Source organism: Olea europaea, chromosome 13 (genome assembly GCF_002742605.1).
Source record: "Olea europaea var. sylvestris chromosome 13, O_europaea_v1, whole genome shotgun sequence".
Classification (NCBI taxonomy): Eukaryota; Viridiplantae; Streptophyta; class Magnoliopsida; order Lamiales; family Oleaceae; genus Olea; species Olea europaea.
In genome coordinates, this window is record NC_036249.1 from 15,667,281 (window position 1) to 15,684,687 (window position 17,407).

Below are 17,407 nucleotides of genomic sequence, written 5' to 3' on the forward strand. Positions count from 1 at the left end.
GGATTAAAACCATAAATAATTTTAAATGGCAAAAATGAAGTAGTAAAATGAGCCGCCAGATTATATGCAAATTCAACAAATGGTAAACACTCTTTCCAATTTGTCAAGTTCTTAATGATTATAGTGCACAATAATTAAGTCATAGTCCTATTGACTAACTCGTTTTGCCCATCAGTTTGTGGGTGACAAGTTGTGAAAAATAACAATTTTGTGCTTAACTTATGTCACAACCCCATTTATATAGATAACTACACATTACCATGTGTGGGAATGAACTTGATGACTCGACCTAGACATAGAATTTCACATAATTTTTTTCACTTGATAAAACGACATAGGCATTTTCATGAGTATGTCCTTACTCCTAATCACCTTTGACGATTATATATTATATCGAAACCAAAATCATATCACCATAATCGAACATATATATTTTGAGGTTATAAATATGTCTACAGGCCATGTTAAAAGATATACAACACAGGATCCCTAACATATAACACAATAGAGCATACGCTCAAAATAATAGCCCACAAAATAACTCTACGGGTCGTCATCCATGTACATCGAACTCTAGAATCCTGTAAGAGCTCCATTGCTAGTCGTGCTCTCTATGTAGTTCCATGCTCACCTACAATGCAAGAACTACATAAGTCAATGCTTAGTAAGTAAAAATCATGCATGTCATGAGTATGAATAATAACGATATATGCAACTGTGCCATTTACTTTAAAATCACGATAAAGATGCATCATATTCCAATATTTATCAAAGTCGACCCGAAATCATTTCATTTGAAATCTTTAATTTCATTGGTCCCTTGACCCACCTACTAGGCACTGGATAGAGCTCTGCATAATATCAATAATCAAATGACCAATATAAAATTCACACCGGCGAGTGGACCATCCTCTCGTGGCCACAAGAGGCCTATCCTCTAACTACCTCTATGATCCCCCAAGAAGTATCCCACCGACAGCGTTAATAATTATAATATCACAAGGGCATTGTCAAGTGGTTCGCCCTCCTGTGATCACCAAAGGTCCATCCCCTGTCTACCTTTGCAATCACCCAGGAAGTATCACCCGCGATACCAAAACATATCACATAAGCATGCCTCATATGTCTTGGTACCCCATTAGTGGTCAATAAAATATTTATAAGAAAAACTCAATTTGGAATCATGTTTCACATGCAGAATTTTCAACCATGATCACATGTCGTGTATACAGATGAAAATGCTCATAAATGATATACTTAATAAAAATAGATGTCAATAGGTTCCCCAACGTCATACTCAACGATCATAACCATCATATGATGTGTAATAAACCTCTTATCAAAGTTATGTAACTATTACAACATTACCATATCACAAATACTAGGCTCTTGCATCGTAGTTGCAAATGGATTTTTACTTACCTTTCGTCTTTGTGTGTGCAAGCTCCTGTGCAGTGTATATCAATTTCTTTGTTGCTCAACGTCACAAAATCACGTGCATTACCATCTAATATTAAAGACAATCCTCCATTTAATAACCTTAACACACACAATCCCAAAATACATCCATTCATGCCAAAACAATTTAGACGAAATCATTATTTCAAGTTACTGATGGCATTACAAACTAATCCCATAAGTCTCGCTATTTCTTGAGTCCAATTATGAATGTCAGCGTCATCCAATAGTTTTCATTAACCTAGTACTCCTTAGATTCTATTTTATAGGTCCAAGAGACCAATAATGAACTTATAAATGTTGAAATCACATTAAATACCCAAATGGACAGAATCTGTTTTCAGATTTTCATTACCGTCCAATTATTTTTTTCTAATGCTTTTTCTCATCCTTAACTCTATCCAACGACTCCCAAATTCTTACCACCCACCTATAAAATATATTTGAAGATAATCAGGTCATAAGGTTGTGACAAATGAAGGATTTTGAGCTTCAAAAACAGTCCATTTTCCACTACACAAAATCTAGCAGTTTTATTTTCCTCGCGATAGTTTTCGGTTTCCATTGTATTAGTATGATACCAATAGAATTATGAGCCATTTAAAATCATTTCTACACTTCATACTTACATATAAAAATGTTCATATTGATAGATATAAGTTACACACTAAGTATCATCCCAAAATCAAAGTATAAACCACTCAAATCCAGCAACCTGCATCTACCCAGGTTGTTTTCCCTCAAGTTCTTGTAATTAATCTCCCTTATTTTGCCATCATAAAATTATCCAAAACCTCCCACATAATTTCAAGCAAGTTTATAGTTTGAATAGGTTATAAAACACCCAAAAGAACTAAGGAAAAAAAATTCAAAACCGTGAATTGAACTAACCTGCTTAAATTGCAATTCCAGTTTCTTATTTTTCTATTTCTCTTTACTTCCTTTGCTTTCTGTTTCTCTTGGGGTCACTTGAGGATAAATTTGGAAGGTTAAATGTATTATTTAAGATATGTATAAGTATTCTTAAGGACTGGGGTCGTGAGTATTGTTTAAGGGTGAAGAAAAATGTGAACAAAGGACAAGTATCCTTAAGCATGAGCAGTCCAAGCATGATGTGTCTTCTTTGCAGCAATACTTGACTTTCAACCATTATATATTTGGATCCATTTGTGACTTTTAAGATATATATTCATCCTATATTAAGTTCTTAGGGAGTAGACATTAGATTGATGCCTTAAGGTTGAAGAAATTGATTGTTAAAATAACAAACATCCCAAGCACGAGGTGTTCAAGAATGAGGTGGTCACTTGTAGCATAATATGATTTTATATCTATCTTTGCAGGTACAAATCAAGTATCCTTGGATAATTTGACGTGTTTAAATCCATTTCACTTTCCCTAAGATCCCAAAATATATTATAGAGCTAATTTCTCAACCATTCATATAATGACTTACTCGATCGACTCTCAATTCTCGAACGATTTCAACAATTCGCATCTTAATATTTATAACGTCATAGGAAACATATATTATTACATCGTGATCATGTCACTTCATGCCTCATGTCCCAAATATGTCAATTACCTGTCTAAGGTTTGAGATGACCTCGATTAACGAAATGGAAAACTTGAACCTTTGTCGATACTAATTTTCGACATTTTCGATTTTCCATTACTTACCAAGTCAATCTCCAACATTTAGTTAACCTAATTTTCTTTCATAGCTCAATGTAAAGTTCAACATCTATGTCAAGGGTTCAAAGATTACCACCATATAAAGATTTTAAAGCCTCGATGATCGAATGCACCGTTTTAAGATAAAGCAATTAGAAAATTGATGCAAATGACAATGTAATTAGCATGAAATGCATGAATCATATTGCCCATATGTATAACGTGAAGCTCGGGGTAATACAACTTATCCCACAAAACTCGCCAAAAATGACTTAAAATTTTTACATCTCTATCCGACACTATGCTTTTAGGAACCCCATGCAAACACACCACATCTTTAAAGAACAAATCCACTATGTATTTGGCATTGTCGGTTTTGTGACATGGTATAAAATGCGCCATCTTACTAAATCTATCTACCACCACAAAAACTGAATCGTGTCCTTTCTTAGTCCAAGGTAAACCCAAAATAAAATCTATTGAAATATCAACCCATGGTTCACTAGGTATAGGTAATGGTGTATATAGTCCCTAGTGTAAAACTCTAGACTTAGCTCTCTTGTAAGGTATGCATCTACCACAAATCCTCTCGACGTCACATTTCATCTTAAGCCAATAGAAATGCTCCCCTAACATCTCTAAAATCTTTTGTACCACATAGTGCCCCATTAATCCACAACTATGTGCTTATCTCACTAGCAACTCTCGCATTAAACAATTAGGAACACATAACATATTTTCTCGAAACAAGTACTCCTCGTGTTTAAAAGAACTTATCTATAGCCCCCTTACCACATGATTTGTAAATATCGAAAAAAATCTAAGTCATTTTCATACATATCCATAATATGTTTTAAGCCAAGTAATTTAGCATTTAGTGAATTTAACAATGCATACATTCGAAATAAAGCATTTGCCACTACTTTTTTTACCTTGCTTGTACCAAATGACGTAATGAAATGTTTCAATAAACTCCATCCAACTGGCGTGCCTCTTATTTAGCTTTCCTTGACCTTACAAGTGCTTCAACGACTCATGATCGGTGTAAATAATGAACTCCTTAGGCCATAGGTAATTCTGCCATGTTTCCAACGCCTGAACAAATGAGTATAGCTCTTTGTCATAAGTTAGGTAGTTTAGTACAACCCCCACTCATCTTTTCACTGAAATAAGCTATAGGCCTCCTATCCTGCATTAAAACTGCTCCAATATCTATTCCTGATACATCACACTCAATCTTGAACATTTTTTTCAAAATTAGGTAATGCTAAAATAGGTGCTTTACATAATTTATCGTTAATAGTATTAAATGCATGCTCCTATTTATCGTCCCAATGAAAGCCTATGCTCTTCTTTACTACTTTCGTGAGTGGTATAGTGATTGTGCTAAAGTCTTTACAAACCGCATATAAAACTAGCCAACCTGTGAAAACTCCTCACTTCGATTATACTCTTAGGTGTAGATCAATCTTTAACAACTTTTATCTTCTCCTCATCTATCTCTACTCCATTTGCACTAACCACAAAATTTAGAAAGACGACATTTTCTATGCAAAAAGTACATTTCTTAAAATTTGCGTAGAGATGTTCTTTCCTTAACGCCACTAGCACATTTCTTAAATGCTCCACATGCTTATTTAGGTCTTTTCTGTACACTAAAATGTCATCAAAATAAACCACAACAAATTTTTCTATAAAAAAACGCAAAAAATGATTCATTAAACTCATGAAAGTGCTCAGTGCATTAGTGAGTCCAAGTGGCCTTACCAACCACTCATATAGTTCATATTTGGTCTTAAATACAGTTTTCCACTCATCTTCTTCCCTTATTCGGATTTGATGATAACCACTTTTAAGATCAATTTTACTAAAAATGTATGCACTATGTAATTCATCACCATGTCATCTAATCTAGAGATAGGATGACGATACTTTATCATTATATTATTGATGGCTCTGCAGTCCATGCACAACCTCCATGTCTTATGTTTCTTTGGCACCAAACAGTACTAGTACGATACACTGACTCATGCTCTCCCTAACATAGCCCTTGCTTATCAGCTCCTTCACTTGCCTCTGAAGCTCATTTGTCTCCTCGGGATTACTTCAGTAAGCTGGTCGGTTGGAAATGACAGCTCCCGGTATGAAGTCAATTTGGTACTCAATGCCTCGAATGGGTGGCAATCCATTAGGTACATCCTCTGGAAATACATCCTCGAACTCTTGTAATAAAGATTTAGCCAAACTGGGGAGGGATGGATTAGTTTTCTCAAAATTGAGAAGTGACTCTTTGTAGACCAACAAAATCATTTCCCTTTTCTCGACTGCCGCTCTCCTTAGCTCACTCTCTTTTAAAAAGAAATTCGCTATTTTCTTTTTTCTCATCTCAGAAGATTGCTTTTCTTTTCATTCTCGTGGCTCCTTGGTAGATCCCCATCTCCAATATTCCAATACAAGTTGTTATTAGTTTACTATTCTAGAGAATTCCATAGTTAGGAAAAGGGTAGAATTGTAATAACAAACTAGTAAATTCTCTATAAATGTAATGAGGGAGAAAACTGAGAAATCATTTAGGAAAGATTGGGAAAACTGGGGAGAGACCAAGACATCTCGAATGCCTTGGGAATTTTCATTTCATTTACTTTACGTTCTTCATTTCATTTGAATAAACAGTACAATAATTTATTGTTCACAATCCATCCTTCCCAGCTAATTCATATTGCTTATTTTGTCAATTACATCTGCACTTTCCATTACATAAATCAGCCACCATATTAACTACCTAACTAGATCCAGTAATCATCCACAAGACAGGTTCATCAACACTTCACAGGTCCAGATAGGAGCAACAGCAGCATCGACTCTATTCATCAATAGAAGAATTCAATAGAAGTAATTAGGATCCTATCAATTGGTATCAGAGCCTTCGATTCTTAGATAAAGGGAAACTATGTTTAGCAGAGAAGTACAGGAGAGTTTAAACTTCGTAATGAGTATGTTGGAGATGAGGTTAAGGCGACATGAAGGAGATCAAAATGATGATTCAGGGTTGGGTTCATGTGGCTGACTCAACACATTGTTATTCTATGGGGACAATTTAGATTCGTGGCTGATTGAGGTAAAATGATGCCTAGACAAGAATCGCGGCTTACCGGAGAGGAAAAAGGTAGAAGCCACAGTTGCTTGCTTTTATGGAGAGACTTGGGCATGGTTCCAAAAGATAGACAATAGCTATCCAATAGAGACTTGGGTAGAATTGAAGGTGAGGATGATGGTTTGATTTCCCATGAAGCAGATCTCCGTTGGTAAATTTTCAGATTGGAAGTAGGGGAATGAGTTGAATCGGGAGACGGCACGAGAAGAATAGCCAGGTAAAGTACATGTGTCCCCATCGTCATCATCAGTGGAGAAAATATTCCATTGCACAAAGGAACTGTCATCACTAGAAGAGGAGGAGAAATTCGAATTGTAGAAAAAGGAAATTCACGAAAGCGGTAGGAAAGAAAAGGGAATTGCACTTAATCTGACCGAAAACAATGTGGATCTGAAACTCACCATCGCTTCTGAGAGCTTTCCAAAATTGAAGGAAGTCGGAGCAAATAGCCGTAGCACAGATCGCTGGAAGGAGCTGGCTAGAAAGGAAAAGGAGGTCGCTACTTCATCGGGAATTACCCATGCATATCCACATTGATCTGGTAAAGTTGGGGTGAATAGAGCGCACCAGGATCGGCCTAAGAGAATCATCAGAGATGGGAGTTCAACCGAAATCTTAGCATTACTATTGCCAAAGGTGGAGAAGATGACAGAGCTCGATGATGGGGAAATTTCTCTGGTAATGGGTTAAAACTGAAGAATCTGAATCTGGACAGTAGAAACAAAAAGAAATTGCTGAAGGAGATAGGGTTGGACTACGATATGGAGTTGGCCCAACACGTGGAAGATATGAATGATATAGTAAGGCAGGCCTAAATTAATTACAGTAGCCCAAACCACTTAAATCTAGCTTCTAGCCCACTTATACACTCTTATCCAACCCCCATTCATACTCAATTAACCTACGTAATCCAACCTAAAAATCATCACATTATTCTCGTTTTAGCTCCGATCTGCTGCAATTGGGAAAAAGATTATATTATCGGTGGAGGGAGAAGATTACAATCGAGCATCATGCAGAAGAAGTGAACACATTCTAGAAATTTCAGTTAAAATTAACAATGCGGGAGAGAGCACAGTTGTACGAAGTAGCTAAGAGGATTCAGGAAGAATGGAGAACGACAACAGCCATGAAAAATCTACCATCAGAGAAAATCAGAGATTTATAAAAAACGTATCAACGCCGTGGTCGGTGATATCACATGGAGTACTGGGGAAAAATCTCGTCTATGGGCAAAGTTCGTTGGATAAGGATGAGGTCTCCAGTGATAAAGAAATTTCAGCCTCGAAGCATTCGGAATTGGGAAGCTCAGAGACAGCCACGAAAGAACACCAATGTCAACCCTCTGAGCCTCCACTGTCATCATTGGAAGGGAAGAAATTGGAACACTGCATAGAGGGGTTCCGGATGCATGATATGGAGACCACGATGAAGAAACAAGAAGGGACTGGGCTTGAAATTAACGCTGAATTTCATAGAAAAAAACCTATGGGCTATGATTTGAAGTTGGGCCAAGAAGTTCAAGATCAAAATGAATCCTCGAGACAAGTCCCATGTCCAGATAAAAATGAATTAGCAAGAATGGCCCAAATGAAGCAGGCCCAGATAAACCATCTAGATCTAAAATTAATAGTGGAAATTACAAAAATCCAGGTATTTAAAGATGACAATACAAAAATCAGGTTGAAAGTTTTTTTAATCAGAAATCAAGTATTATATATTTACACCTACCTAACCCAGACAAACCCTAAATAAATTCATATCCTCGTCTCTCTCTCGCAGCCCTCTTTCTCTCTACTCATTTATTTTCTCTCTACCCATTTCGATTCATCTTCATTGCCGTAGTGTATCATTCGTCGCCGATTCTATCAATCGAGGTCAGTCTACCATATTTACCCGACAATATGCTATGACGATGCTTGGATATGAGCGCCGCTGCAGCGAACTGTGCTCGCGCTCAAATCTTAGTCGCTTCATCGATATTCAGTCTCAATCGATGCTGTGAAATAGTGGTGTGGTCGGTTGTGGTGATGGTAGGTGAGGATGCGATGGTTGTGGTGGTGGCAAGCCGGTGTGCAGTGTTGTGTTGATCAATTTGTAGTGGTTTAGATGTGGTGTGGTGGGTTGTTGGCTTCAAATTTGGTTTGTGGTGGTACCGTGAGTACAGTGGTGTTGGCTGTGTCATGATTTGGGTGGTTGTGTTGAGGTTGGGAGGTGCCGGAGGTGTATTGTTAGGAGACGTGGTTATGTTGGTGATGTTGTGGGTTGGGGTGTTGTGTGATTGGTGGTGACGATCTTGGTGGTTGCTGGCGACGGTCGAGGTTCTAGTTGGTGGTCGGAGATTTGATAGAGGTGTCTGTGGATTGGGATCGATGGGGGTTGCTTGGTTGTTGGGGTTGATTGTGAGTGTGTTTTTTTGTTGTCAACGGTCTGTGATCTTAAAATTTGGTCCGTGACCTTAGAATTTGATAATTTGTGACTAAAAAATAATCTGTGACCTCAATGATTTGGTTTGTGACCTTAAATTTTGATGATATGTGACTAAAAAATAATCTGTGACCTGAAAAATTTTTGATCTGTGACCTCGAAAAAATTTGTGACCAATTAATTTGATGATATGTGGCCAATAAATAAATTTATGACCTATAGTTATAAATTTGTAACCAATAATTATTAAACTGTGACTTTATTATATTTATTTAACAAATATTTTTAATTAATTAAATTCATACCTGAGTTTTGAGCTTTCAAACATTTTACCTGGGTTTTGAAATAGTGTAAAGAATACACCTGTAATATGAATTTTTCCCAAATTAATATAGATAACCCAAGCCCACAACTCCTTTATTTCCCAGTCCGCACACACGACCCGCATGTTAATCAAAGTTTACCTTCAGTTTCAATCCCAAGATAAGTTTTCATAACTCCAAAATTTGATAAACTAAAGCAATCACAACCACCAAATCAACTTATTGTTTTAAAGCTTTGAAAGAGGAGGAAAAATGGTTTATGCCTTCATTGTGATTAGGAAAAGCCAGTGGACCATAATTGCGAAAATCAGGGATTACAAGTGTTGGTGATAACTGATGATTAAGAGGAAGTATGCTTCATAGATGTAGAAAATGGAAATGGGGAAAAAATGGAGCTTCTGATGATGAAGTTTTAGGGACGGATTGGTCATGACCGTATGATATTATTAACTGATGGTGCAGCTAGTTATAATGTGTTTACAACTCATCGAGTTCAAAAATTGAAAAGCCAGCAAAGTTGTGCTACTGATTATGGGATTTGCATGAATAACATTCTAAGTGTTGGCGGTTGGCACAAGAAGTTCTTAACGGCATGTGGACTAAAATATCGCATTTCAGCATTTGGCATGATAGGAATTCTTATCAAAGAAACGATGCAGTTATATGAAACTTCGAATTTTAAAGTTGAATCATACTTCTACCTTGAGTACAAGGTGGATTTTGGGACGGCAGGTAATGATAGACCCCCACTTCCAATATCCCAGTACAAGTTGTTATTAGTTCACTATTCTAGAGAATTCTATAGTTAGTTAGCAAAAGGGTATAATTGTAATAACAAACTATTAAATTCTCTATAAATGTAATGGGGGAAAGCTACGAGATCATTCAGAAAGATTGGGAAAACTAGGGAGAGACCAAGGCCTTTCGAATACCTTGGGAATTTTCATTTCATTTACTTTATGATCTTCATTTCTTTTGAATAAATAGTACGGTAATTCCTTGTTCACAATCCATCCTTCCCAGCTAATTCATACTGCTTATTTCGTCAATTACATCTACACTTTCCATTATATAAATTAGCCACCATATTAACTACCTAACTAGATCCAATAATCACCCACAAGACAGGTTCATCAACGGCTTCACAGATCCAGACAGGAGCAACAGCAACATCGACTCTATTTATCAGCAATAGAATTCAACAGAAACAATCAGGATCCTATCACTTCTCTTTCTTTTTCTCTCTTATTTGCCACTTCGCATTTTTCTCTCTTACTCACTGTCTCATTATTTTCTCTCTTTTTCTCTAGCTTTCTCGCTCTCCTCTCTTCTTCATTTTTCAATTTAATTTGATCTTCATACACTTGTGCCAGTGTTAATGGCACAAGGGTAATGGACATCCCGTTCTCGACAAAGCTGTATCGATTCTTGTACCCATCATGAATAACTTTTCTGTCGTATTGCCACGATCTTCCCAACAACAGATGCCCTATATGCATAGGTACCACATCACATACCATTTCATCACGATAACTCCCAAATGAGAAATTCATCAGAGCCCTCTTATTCATCTTGATTTCTCAACATTCATTCAACCATTGAAACCTTTAGGGTCTAGGATGTTTCAATAAAGTTAATCCTGATTTTTCTACCAAAGTTGTGCTAGCCACATTTGTGCAACTTCCACCATCTATGATCATGCTATATACCTTATCATTAATGTGACACCGAATGTGGAATGTGTTTTTCCGCTGTTACTCTAAGTCATCCGCCTTGATTTGAGCGTTAAGAGCTCGCCTCATAACAAACAGTTCTCCAACAACAAATTCCACATTCTTATCATCACTAATCTCCTCCAATTTGAGCATGTCTTCATAATCACCTTCGCTCTCACTCACCACCTCTCCATTGTCCTGCAATACCATCGCCTGTTTGTTTGGACATTGAGAAGCTATTTGTCCCGACCCCAAGCACCTGAAACACTTAATATATAACTCCTTGATGGTTGTGACTCCGGTTTGGGTATAATTTTGCTAGCACTCTCTTCTTTGCTCCTTGGTAACTCAACCCTACCCTTAGAAATAGGTCTATCTCCTTTATTGTTATCCTACTTCGATTTTCAAGATGAATTAGAAGCTAAAGTTTCCACTGAATGCCTAGCAGTCCCCTTCCTCTTCAACTGCTTCTCCACTTTTATTGTCACATGCAACATATCCTCCAACTCCACATAATGTTGTAGCTCCACCACATTGGCTATATCCTTATTCAGCCCATTTAGAAAACGAGCCATAGTGGCTTCTCGATCGTCCTTCACGTTTGCCCTAATCATCAATATGTCCATCTCCTTGTAATAATTCTCTACACTCTTCGAACATTAATATAAACTCTGCAACTTTTGATAGAGTTCCCTATAGTAGTGACTAGGTACAAATCACTTTCCTGTTATCGCCTTCAACTCATCCCAAGTGTCAATAGTCATTTCCCGATTTCTACACCGTGAAGTGACTACTTGATCCCACCAAGTTATCGCGTAGTCAGTGAATTCTAAAATCGCTATCTTCTCCTTCGTCTCCTCTGAGTAGTTATGGCACTCAAAAATTAACTCCACTTTTTTTTCTTACTCTAGATAAGCTTCCCTTAAACGATGGAATGGACATCTTAATGTTGCCCATATTACCATCTATCTCATCTTCATGATTATTCCTACCCCGTCGTTCAAGCTATCACCCCTATTCCGCATCCATCACATCTGAACTCTTTCATGCTCATCTTTACTTAAATCACTACCGTAATTGTACGCTTCCTGCCTTTCCATCCTAGGCTCTCGTCTACCCGATCTCCTAGCATGAGGTTCTTCTGTCCATTGTCCCCTACTAAGATTTGTAACAGATACATCAAGTCTATCTAACGTATCTCTCATATCTACCAACAATATCTCAAATCTCCTCATCATATCATTCGACACATTAATGTGATTGCTGTTTAAGCTTGACTTGGAATCTTCTCAGTTAGACATCTTAAATCTAAAATTTTTTTGCATCACCAATATTTCACTTGGAATCATACGATATATGGCTTTTACCCTTTATTGATCTCACCACTCTGCCTTTTTTCCACTTAGTGCTTTTGTCCAAGTGCTACCAAGAACAAAGTGAACTTACAAGAATTAGCCACGTGGATTTCAAACTGGGTGCAATCAAGAGTAGTGATTTTGAAAGTAATTTGTACAACGGGAAGTGAAAACTTTACTGGAACTGACAAAACCAAAAATTGATTGAATCGACACTTCAAATTGACTGGAAGGAAATAAATGACTCAAAGAATTAACAATGAAGAATTGCTGGATAGAAATAACAATAACAATTTTTTCAGCTCTTTTTCTTTCTTTCTTTCTTTTTTTTTTTTTTTCCCTTTTTTCTCTTTCTTTTTGTTTTGCTAGAAAATCCAACTACGACATCAACACAATTAATGAAAGTTGATTTGGGTGCTAAATTAGCCAAAAAATAACTTTTGAAAATTTGATGTTCTTTTGTGGATCAAAGACTCAAAATAACAAAAAACACGAAGAAAATAAGAAAAAATAAAATCAAAAGACTTAAAAAGAAAATTGAAAGATATAACCTTGATAAAATTGGAGCCTGTGCTCTGATATCAACTGATGTGAACCTGCGTAACACGGTCGCTACAGAAATCATTCAAGATTGATAGATAACCCAAGGAAGCCAATTAACCCCGATTTGTGGATTCAACCCAAGAATTAATGAACCAAGCAACCTCACAAAATGATGTTTGAAAGACCTCTTGATTACACAATTCAAGAATTTCACCCTGTGTTTGAATGCCACAAGATTTGCACCTTAATAAGTTCGAGATTGTTCGAAAGAAAAAAAATGGATTAGAAAGCAATAAGCCTTTTGATTCAGTTCAACAATAAAGTCTAAAGTTGTTAGAATGAAAAGAATGAAAACATATTTATACTACCTTAAAATCTAGTGAAAACGGAAAATAACAATTAAAGATTAGAAGAATCTTGCCAAATATAGAGTTCTAACGAAATAAAGAAACTCGTGGAAAAATGAAACTCTCGCCCAAATTTTGAACCATGCGACCACATGGTTCATTTGCTTGCAATCGAATAAGTCATTCACAACGTCCCTCTTGAGCTACGGGTTGCCACCATGTGACCGCATGGTGGATTATACTGTGCGGTCGCACAGTTCACCACTTTGGTCTCCGACTTTGTCCACGTGTATTGAGTTGATCCAAATGATTTTGACCGTCAACCCTAACATGGAACTTACGTTTTTTTGTGCCACGATCATCGTCTCATCAATTGTTGATTGAACTAAGAGCCCCATCACTTGATTTGCCTTCTTTGTCGTAGAAAACATCATCAATCCACCTTTGATAATCAATGGGTCTCATCCCGGACTTGTCTTCGTTGGCTTTGGCTCTTAGATCACATTAGCAGTACATGAAAATCATTTTGCTATTTGTTAAATACATAGGTGGGTTACATGGGTGATCAAGTTGATTTGACTGTCATAATGCGTACCAAAAATGGCGTTTATGTATGAGGCTATGACGAGGCCTTTACTTCTGTCATTTGAATAATCCTTCCAATTTTTCTTGAATGCAGGAGTTAAGGTCGAATACATCTTGATACTGAGGTATTTGTGCCAAAAAATGAGGAAATAGCTAGTATTCTAGCCTCATAAATTTTCTGAGGTGTCATATATAAAAGAAATTGAATGCCTATATAAGGGTGGCATTTATATTTGAGATATTAGCCTCTAATATTTTGACCCCGGATATTCTTTCATTCTGAGGCCATTATATATGGCTTTGAATGCTAAAAATTCCGAATCCAAATACTGTTTCAATGTTCAACTTGTTTTTAAGGAGACTTTTTCAATCCCAAGATAATTTCTTCAAACAAGTTAAATGAGTAAGTACATGAGCAGTTCTTAAATGAGTAAGACAAAGAAGAAACAAGGAAAAGCAAAGAAGAAGGAATGAAGAAGCCTCATAAGAGCCACGCTTTAAAGTTAGCAATTGATGAACGCACTACAAGCGAAAACATGAATGACGAAGAACTTGATGATCCATTTCTATTTATAAAAAATGGAAGGGTTTTCATAACAATTGTTGGCTCCAAAACAGAGATGAAAAGGGTGTAAAAAAGAGTAAAAAGATCATTTATTATATTTGTGACAAACCTGATCACAAAATAATCGAATATCGAGACAAGAAGAGAATCATGAAAAAGAAAGCACTTCACGTAATATGGGATGAGATGATGACGACGACCATATAGAAGACGATGTGAGAAGGAATTTGCAAATATGTGCTTTCATTGGATACAAACCTTCATGAAACAAAAATCTCTCAAAAACTTCTTTATCAAAGCCTTTGCATCTCCCCTTCCAAATGTCACTTGTAGCTTTTGTAACATAAAAAAACAAGTAACTTTTAATTGCTCATTGAAAAAGAGGTTGTACTTTGAAAGCAAACACAAGTGGATTCAAAAGACTACAAACACCAACTACCAATGATCCAAAGTTATACGGATATCAAAGATCAAAAATTAAATTATTTTTTATATGTACTAAAAAGTAAAGAGCAAATGGTTGGATTGTAGATGATCAAAGTACATGATCGCAGATTAAAAAATTATTATCAAGCTGCAAAAAGGACGGTGGTCATGTTAATTCTGAAGATAATGCCAAAGGGAAAATCATTAACACTACAACTATTGGTAATCATTCATTTCCTCTATTGAAAATGTTCTATTAGTTGATAACCTCAAACATAAATTGTTTAGCATTAGTAAATTATGTGATAAATGTTATCCTATCAAACTTGATTCTTTTAAATGCTTTATTGAGAATGCTACATCAAAAAATGTATTGTTTACAAGAAGCCGAAATAAAGATGTTCATTTCACAACTTTTGAATTTGAAAGTGAAGAAAATATTTATCAAGATTAAAAGACGAAAGTTAAGTGTCGCATAGAAGATTAGATCATGTTATCAGAGACCTACTTTCAAAAAATTTCAAAAATTGTTTTGTTAAAGGTTAGTCAAAATTTAAATTTGAAAAAGATAAAATTTGTTATGGATGTCAATTTGGAAAACATGTAAAGAAATTTTTAAAATTTAAGCAATAATCTTCAACTATAAAATATTTACAATTTTTCCACATGGATCTTTTTGGTCCATCTAGAATTGTAAATTTAAGTGTTAAACATTATGCATTCGTCATTGTTGATGACGTTTCTAGATTTAGTTGAGTCTCATTTTTGAACTTCAAGGATGAAGCTTTGACTGTATTTAAACACTTTTATTAAAAGGGTCAAAATGGAAAGCAATATATTATTGCTATCATTAGAAGTGATCATTTGACAACATTACATTTGATGAATTTTGCAAAATTAATTGGTATGAGCAAAATTTTTCGGCTCCTAAAACTTCTCAATAAAATGGCATAATAGAAAGAAAGAATTGCACTTGCAAGAAATGACTTGAACTATGTTAAATGAAAATGGTTTCCCAAAATACTTTTGGGCCAAAGCCGTTAACACCACTTGTTATGTTGTGACTGGAGGTTTGGTTGCTCGAAAGAAAACAAACTCCATACACGCTACGAAAAAAAAAGAGTTTCCAATATTGATTATTTCAAAATATTTGATTGTAAATATTTTATCTTAAGCAGGAAAGAAAATTTGGAAAAATTTGGTTCAAAATCCGATGCTTGAATCTTTCTTGGATATTCATCTATTAGCAAGGCCTATAGGATTTCAAACAAAAGAACTTTAGTCATTGAAGAATCTATGCATATAACATTTGATGAAAATAATCCTCTTTATCATGAAAAAAGTGTTGATAATGATGTGAGTTTGGGGATTTCTTTTGAGCAAGTGAACATTCAAAGTTAAAATAAGGAAGATCCTAAAATTCTTGAAGATCTACATGAAGAAGAAGTAAATGTGCAACAAGATGATGAAAAATCTCCCAAAGAACAATGTGATACGTCTTTCCACAAGAAATTGAGGTTTGTCCCCTCTCATCCAAAAGAGATTATAATTGGTGATCCATTCAAAGATTTGATGATATGATCCAGGAGTCGAGCCCGGCGAAGACAAGTGCGAGACGAGACCCGTTGATAGTCGATGACGGATCAATGATGCGATCAAGGGCAAAGCAAGTGAGACAAGCGATGGGATTGCTCGTTCAAGAAACCATTGATGGAACCATGTTCGGGACTCAAAATGGAGCAACTTTCATATTCGGGTCGAACGCTGAATCAACTTGGATCAATTTGTTATCAAGCGAATAAAGAGGAGGCTGAAGACAACACCATGCGGCCGCACAGGCAAAACCACATGCAGCCGCACACATGCATACTGAAAACCAAAAGTACAATTTCAGTTGAACCATGCGACCACATGGATTTACACCATACGGCCGCACAGGCCAAAAATTTGGCGAATTTTTCAATTTTAGCAATTTTCCATATTTTGTTAGATTTTGATTCTTTTCCATATTTTGGAGATTATACTGAACTTTTGCACGATTTTTACCTAATTTTTAGGTTTAGTATAAATAAGAGTTTCCATTCAATTGTTAAAAATCTTTGACATTATTGATATTGAATTTAAAGTAAGACGTATTGTCTTCTCTTCATCGTTCTTCATTGATCAATTTTGAACTTATCAAGTGTTAACTTGTGGCGTTCAAACAATCGGATTTAATTCTTGGATTGCGTGATCAAGGGGTCTTTCAAGCGTTGTTCTTGTTGGGTTTTTTTGTTCGACTTTCTTTTGAGTTAATCCTGAACTCTTGGATTAATTTGGCTTTCTTGGGTTCATCAATCTCGTTGTGGGTTTCGTGGTCAACGTTGCTACGGGGTTCGCATCAATTGGTATCAGAGTTTTGGCTCCAAATTAATTGAAGGTTATATCTTTTCTTTATTTGCTTGGATCGTTAATTTTTCTTTCTTAGTTTTTCTTCATTCTTGTTTTCTTTTCATCGTTTTGTTGAATTGTTGGTAGTTTACTCACCTTCTTTTATCAAGGAGTAAAAAAAAAAAGTACAAAAACGAAAAAAAAGGATTACTGTACATTCGAGGTACTGTTCATCTCGAAGTATTGTTCACAAAAAACAAAAAATATATATATAAATTTTTTTTTTTTGATATCATTGTTTGATTTTGTGTTTTTTTCTACAAACAACAATTCCTACATTGTGTTTTATTTTTGGGATATTCAATTGGGTTCGAGTTTGTCATTCTTCTTTTGAATGTATTCACATATTCGTGTCAAAACATTCATCTATTCCACTTATTCAAGTCCTTTGAGTCTCGTGGTCTT

At 35.8% G+C, this 17,407-nt stretch overlaps 1 long non-coding RNA gene across 1 annotated transcript; it reads right to left on the reverse strand.

Annotated features, from left to right (window-relative positions):
- Positions 1–410: 410 nt before the first annotated feature.
- Positions 411–7,649, reverse strand: LOC111407717. The gene is made up of 2 exons (XR_002705163.1): positions 4,065–7,649; positions 411–631 (listed from the first exon to the last, which is right to left on the reverse strand). It is a non-coding gene; the product is annotated as an uncharacterized LOC111407717 (long non-coding RNA).
- Between the last annotated feature and the right edge of the window lie 9,758 nt (positions 7,650–17,407).